The sequence below is a fragment of the Tenrec ecaudatus genome, chromosome 11 (assembly GCF_050624435.1).
Source record: "Tenrec ecaudatus isolate mTenEca1 chromosome 11, mTenEca1.hap1, whole genome shotgun sequence".
Classification (NCBI taxonomy): Eukaryota; Metazoa; Chordata; class Mammalia; order Afrosoricida; family Tenrecidae; genus Tenrec; species Tenrec ecaudatus.
Genome location: NC_134540.1, coordinates 113,986,631 through 113,994,006, shown reverse-complemented (window position 1 = coordinate 113,994,006; position 7,376 = coordinate 113,986,631). Strand labels below are relative to the sequence as shown.

The 7,376-nt window shown below is 42.9% G+C and overlaps 1 pseudogene; it reads right to left on the bottom strand.

Annotated features, from left to right (window-relative positions):
• Positions 1 to 1,462: 1,462 nt before the first annotated feature.
• Positions 1,463 to 6,285, bottom strand: LOC142461048 (DDB1- and CUL4-associated factor 15 pseudogene; annotated as a pseudogene).
• Between the last annotated feature and the right edge of the window lie 1,091 nt (positions 6,286 to 7,376).

Here is a 7,376-nt window from a genome sequence, read left to right as displayed (position 1 = left end):
GTTGTATGATCAGAAACAAGTTTCAGAGTCTCTTCTGACACCCACTTTAATTATATCTATGAATGGATTTGACCCCGCACTTAACTCTAAGCCCTAACTCAAGAACAATCTGTTCTTATGATGGGGCCCTGCACAATACTTGCTATCATGAAGAGATTACTGAAAATAAGGATGCTGTAGCAAAATGTCGTAAAAAAATCAAATGGTGTCTGGCTATCAGAAAGAATAACATCTGGGGTCTTAAAAGCTCGTCTTAAAATAAGCAGTGTCAGCTAAGCACATGTGGAGAAAGCACATTAGCCTCTGTAATCCAAGGATTACAAATAATTAAATTCAGAATTAGAAGAGCAAAATATATTAAAGCTTAAAATGATAAGCATTCAGTTTATAGTAGGCTATGAATGACAATAAAAATCTAAACTCCAGTTGTAGAGACACCACAGGGAATAGGCCTCCATTGAATTCCTTGCAATCATTGTCTGAGGAAGAAAGTGAATCTATCAGAAAGTGAATTAATGCAGATAGAGTTATGATAATATCTAACACTTTATCATTGTTTTCCTTTTTAGATCATTCTTAGTTTGTTCTTTACATTACTTTCTGCTTTTCTTTTTTTGGGGGGATTGGAAAAAAAATGTCCAGTAGCATTGATTTTGTTAAATAATATTATAGAAATTAAATGAGGACCTAATTAGCTGTGTAAATTTTCACTGAAATCGCAGTAAAATTTTATTTATGAAAAATAAACCTACATTGGCAGAAACAAAAACAACTAGGTGTGCTTGTAACTAATGAAGACAAAACTATATGATTTAAAACATCACTGTAGCTGGACAATAATGACTATAATGTAATTGGTATTACTAACACACATTAGGCTTAAAAGATGTTAGCATAGTGTTTTAGCCTTATATGCATTGACACATTCAAAGTGGATTTACAAAATACGTATGCTATGACGAAGTACAGGAATATTGCTATAAAATAATACATTGCAACTGAAAACTGCAAAAAAAATTGCATACATTCCTGATCGTGTAGCTTTGTGCAGTCTGCACCAGTGCAACCTCTTTGTGACACTGCTACACACAGCAGGTGCTCAGGTATATGTGTAAAAAAATTTTTTTTTCAGAAATAAACATTTATTACGTGGAGAGGAATAAAAGGAGGGATGGCTACGAGGTGTCTCCCGTGGTGGTGGGGGAGGAGAGTCTAGTAGGTAGGTCAGGACAATGGACACACTGGCAGGGGGTGGGGGATACACAAGAAATTGAGGTGCCCGTCTAGGGTGGAGGTGGGCACTTGTGGCTGATGGGGCAGGGGGCTCCCTCCCCTTGCCCCGTCCCAACTTAAATAGGCATAAATAAGAAGCGTCCAGACTCGGGCCTCCGGGCTGCCCTTGCCCAACCCCCTCCTGCAGCCTAACACTAGCGCTGGTCATCCGTCCATCTGTCCGTCGTCATCACTGGCCGCAACCTGGAAGATGCCAGCCCGGGAGCAGCCGGCACCCTTTGTGCAGCGCCTCATTGGTCATCCTGTTGACATAGTGGCCTCTGCTCTCGGGCACCAGCCACTTCATCACCATGTCCACGCAACTCTTGCGGTACAAACTCCAGACACTGCCACTGGTCTGCCCTTTGACCTCAGTGAGGTCACCCACGCTGACAGTCATGAAGATGCCGGTGGTGAGGTTCCATGCCACCTTAAGGCTGGTATGATACGTCTTTGGTCGCAGCTGGCCCTCCTCAGTGGACGGGAAGGTCAGGAGCAGCAGGCCAATGTTGATGAGGACTTGGTTCGTCTCAGGGCACACCTCCAGGATGACGATGTCATAGTCGCTAAAGGAGCAAAACTGGTGGCCCCAGGTGGCATCATGGCGGATGACCACATTGATGACGTACTCAAAGTCCAGCGTGAGTTGCTCCACCGTCAGGTACTGACCCTGCACAGCCGTCTGCTCTCTCATGGGCCGGAGGTTGCGGCCCCGGAGGTCGGTCACCACAAAAGGCAGGGAGATCTTGTCATCCTCAAACTCGTTCTCTGGTTCTGCCCCCTCCCCAGACTCCAGCACGTAATGCAGCTTGGTACAATTGATGTAGCCAAGCTCCAGGGAAGGGGGCTCTGCTGTAGGGGGTGCTATCCCGGAGAGCTGCCTCCCCGCCTGGCACCAGGGGCTCTGCAGGTAGGCAGCAGCGGCTGCCTGAGGGCCCAGGGCAGGGGGGTGGCCGGGCTTCCTCGGAGGGCCCACCCTTGGCCTCTTTGGCCCTGCGGAAGATGTCAGCCACAAACTCCTTGGCTTTGGCGATGGCAGGTGAGGGCTCGGGAGCCCCCACAGGCTGGGCTGGGGCAGCCTCAGGAGAGGCTGGGGAGGACTGGAGGCACCTCTGGGCTCTGGGGAAGTGGGGAGCTGGGGCAGGGCGGAGGCGAGGCTGTGTGGTCATACAGGATTTGGCAGAAGCTTCCATCGCCTGCCGAGTGGACGGAGACTGCACAGGCCACCAGGGAGTAGCTGGTGTTGAGCAGTACCACCTGGTCCTTCTTGAGCTGGAAGGCGGGCTCGGTGGGCCCGGCCAGCATCTTGGCAGGCGGCACAGTAGCCCATGGCTGGCACGGCCACGGTGGTGATGCAGATGTCCCGGTGGTTCTCGTCACTCATCATCATCATGTTCATGAGCATCCCGTTGGCAGAGCGCATGTAGAAGCCAAAGACAATGACCTTGGAGGCGTCACTGGGTCACTCGCAGACCGTCAGGTACAGGTCGCTGTAGATCTCCTCTCCTGGAAGAGCCGCACCTGGAGCACCAGCTTGAGCTTGCTGTGGACACTGAACTCCCACCAGTACAGGTAGTAGATGTAGAAGGAGAAGTCATCGTCTCCGCTGCTGCTGGTGTAGGATAGGACGTAGCAGCCACATTTGGAAAAGCCCAGGAAGATGTGTCCTGCATAGAGGAAGTCCTCATCCACGCTGCTCTTGAGGGACACGCAGACCCTGGGCGGCAGCTTCCGGAAGAGGCGAGGGGACAGCTGCCCGCTGATTTTGATCCACTCCAGCTGCTTGAGGACATGCTCCCGCCACCGCCCTGCAGTGCGCTCCCCCCCCCCCCCCCCCGCCCCGCCCCCGCAGCCCCGGGGCCACCGCCGCCGCTCCCTACTCTGCTGTTCCGCGTATGTGTAAAAATTTAAATGGGCCTTGCAGAAGTTTGATTATGACCTTTCTAAGAAATGTTAATGGAGGAAAAGTAATGAGTAGATAAAAATAAATGAAGATGAAGATAGTACAAAGATAGCTCATGTTAGCGCTCTTAGAACATGTGTTGGTCTAAGATTGGAAATGTAAGTCTGTAGTACAATAAAAGATTACATTTTAGAAATCTACTTGAAAATCATTTATACACAGGTGATGGAGGTTAATCATCTCCTCCTGAAATTTATGTTAATGTAATTACCCTTTATATCCATGAGTTTGAGTTTGTTTGGAAACAAGACAATCGAAGATATTGTCTATAAAGTCTACATGAAGTCATACCTTAGTTACCCACCCACTGTCATCAATTAATGCTGAGACATAGTGACCCTACTGGCTCTTAGGGTTTCTGGAGGTGTAAATATTTACAAGATATGAATAATACTTTAAAATATAGTAGGGGAATTTATTAACAGCTAAAATTCATTATAGTCCAGAGCAAAGCACATGATAAATAGTGATATGTTTACGGTCTATGGGAAATTTAATTCAAACAAACAAGGAACTCTAACATTAGTTTGAGGCAAATATCAGTCAGCAAAATTGATGTATGTGCAGTGATAACCTTTTCTCCAGGTCTCCAAGAGCACAGGTTTTACAAGGAGGTTGTGACCATGGAGTCGCCCATGGTGACGTGACCGGGATTAAACCTGTGTGAAAGGGGGCATTCGGATCTTTGTTTGCTAATGGGGTGTGACTCAAGGTAAGGAGCAACAGCTACACATACATGCTGATGATCAGAAAGTGGAATGTGCAAAGTGTCAATCAAGGAAAACTTAAAGTTGAAAATATGAAGTAGAAAGCATCAGAATTTGCCTCTGGTATCAAAAGATGTAGCATGTAGGGTTTTGAAAGCTTGACGTTAATAAAGCAGTCATCCAGCAGGAAAGCAAATAAGCTCACATGGAAGAAGCACACCAGCCTGTGTGATCATGAGGTGTGGATGGGATCAGGTATCAGGTATCAAAAGATCCAAAACAAACAATGACATTGATGTGAATGAGGGGGGGTTGAGAGGAGACACAAAACCCCTCTGTAGACAATTTGATATTTCCCACAGAGGGGTTATAAGGAAAGGATGATTCAACCAAGGTGCAGTAGAGCACTGATGAAACACACATCATTCTTCTAGTTCCTGAATGCTTCCCCAACCCCCCAATACCATGACTCAATTCTACCTTACAAATCTGGCTAGAATTGAGAACACAAATTGGTTTAGATTAGATCTCTCAACACATGGAATTCAAGACAGATAAACACCTTAGGAACAGTGGTGGGAGTAGTGATATCATGAGGGTAGGGGGATGGTTGGAGAGGGGAAAGGGGGAGAAATGGGGAGCCCATCACAAGGTTGGTTATATAACTCGCTCACCACAAAGGAGGAAATTAAAAGAAATGTAGGTGAAGGGAGAAAAAGGACAGTGTAAGATACACAATAATAACAACACTATATAATTGATCAAGGATTCACAAGGGTGGGATGATGAGGGAGGGAGGGGGATTAAGAGGAGCTTATACCAAGGGCTCAAGTAGAAAATGTTTGAAATGATGATGGCAACATATGTACAAATATGCTTGGTGCAATTGATGTATGGAATGTTATGAGAGTTGTAAGAGCCCCAATAAAATTATTTTTAGAAAGAAAGAAGAAAAATATATTTGTATCCTAGGTATCAGTGAGAATAAATGAGCTAGTGTTTCCATTTGAATCAGAAAACTATGATTTGCTATGCTGGGAATGGCACGATCAAAAGGAACGGTGTTGCACTCACTGCCAAAAAGGCAACGCAAAATCTATCTTGAAGTACAATGCTGTCTGTGATAGCATTTTCCATATCTGTCCTCAAGGAATCCAATCAAGATGATTATCATTAAAATTCATACACCAAACACAAAAGATAGTAAAGAAGAAATTGAAGAATTCTAACAATGTCTTCAGTCAGAAATTGATGAAATATACAACCAAGATCTATTGATGACTATTGGGGAATGGAATGCAAAAAATGTAGAAAAAGAGGAACAAATAGTTGTTGGAAAATATTGTCATGGTGATATAAGTGAAGTTGGAGATCACATAATTGCATTTTTCAAGGCAAAAAGCTAATTTTACTTGTTCAAAGTAAATACCTATTTTCAACAACACAAAAGATGATTGTACACATGGACTTCTCCAGATGCAATAGAAAGAAATCAAATTGACTATATCTGTGTGCAGAGAGATGGAGAAACTCATTATCCATTGCTAAAACCAGTCTAAGAATTAACTGTGGTACACACCATCAATTGCTTAAATATAAGTTCAGTTTAAAGATGGTGAAAACTGAAACAAATCCACCAGAATCAAATATCACCTTTAGTCTATCCTACCTGAATTCTAAGAACATTTCAAGACCATTTTTTGCTACATGAACACTAATGACAAAAGACTTCACGAGCTGTGAGAGGACATAATAACATCTTTCATAAAGAAATCAAAAGGTCATTAAGAAGACCAGAAAGGAAGATCAAAGTAGATGTTAGAAGAGACTCTGAAACTTGCTCTTAATCATACATTAGCTAAAGTAAATGAAAGAAAACATGGAGTCAAAGAGCTGAACAGAAAATTTTAGAGTAGCTAAGAAGACTAAGTAAAATATCATGACTAAATATGCAAAAATAGTTATAAAACCAAAAGAAGATCATGCTCAGCATATATTTAACTGAAAGAACTGAAAATAAATTCAAGTCTTATATTACATTTTTGAAGGATTATATTGGCAATATAGTCAATGATGCAGGAAGCATCAAAAGAAGATGGACAGATACACAGAGTCACTCTATCAGAAACTAGTTGACATTTCACCGTATCAGGGAGTAGCATATGGTAGGGAAGGAAGGAGTTCAAGCTTTACTAAAAGCATTAGTCACAGACAAGAGTCCAGGAATTGATGGAAAACAATTAAAATGTTTCGACAAACTGATGAAGCTTTGGGAGCACTTACTTTCCTAAACCAGTAAATTTGGAAGACAGGTACTTGGCCAACCGACTGAAAGAGAGCCATATTTGTACCCATTCAACATAAGTGACCCAACAGAATTTTCAAACCATAGAATATTATCACTGATATCACATGCAAACAAATGTTTACTGAAGATCATGCTATAAAAGATGCAGCAGTACATTGCAAAGGGGCACCGAGAGGTTCAGGCTTGATTCTGAAGAGGACCTGTTGGTGTTAAATGGATCTTGGCTGAAATCAGAGAACATCAGACTATTTCATTGATTATGCCAAGTCATTTGACTGTGCAGATCACAATGAACTATGCTAATTACATGGATCCAGAAGAAGTTGTACGAACAGAACAAGGGAATAATGCATGGTTTAAAATCCAGAAAGGTGTGTGACTGGGTTGTATTCTTTCACAATGCTTATTCAAACTGCATGCTGTATAAATCATCAGAGACGCTAGATTATATGCAGAAGAATGAGGCCTCATGATTGGATGAACATTTTTTAACAACCTGAAATATGCAAATGACACACCTTGCTTGCTGAATGTGAGGAGGACTTGAAGCATTTGCTGATGAAGATCAAGGATTGCAGTCTTCAGTATGGATTGGGACCCAATATAAAGAAGATCAAAATCCTCACAACTGAATAAGTAGGTATCATGATAACCTGAAAAACATTTGAAGTTATCAAGAGTTTGTCTTACTTAAATGACCAGATAATGCTCATGGAAGCCACAGTCAAGCTATAAAAAGATGCATCGCATTAGGTAAAACTGATGCACAAGACCTCTTTGGGCATCGAAAACCAAGGATGTTACCTTGAGGACTCAGGTGAGCTTGACCTAAACCATGGTACTACCAATTGCTTCATATGAATGTGAAAGTTAAACATTGGATCAGGACACCAGGAGAAGAATTGGTGCAAGTCAATTGTGGTACTAGCCAGTAATATTACAAATGCTGTGGAATGCAAACCAACCTGTTTGAGAAGAAGTTTAGTCACAGTACTCTTGAGAGGCACGGATGGCAAGACTTCATCTTAAATACTTTGAACGTGTTGTTAAGAGAGACTAATCCCTGCAGAAGGACATCATGCTTGGTAAAAAAAAAAAAAAAAGAGGAAGGCTTCAATGTGATGGG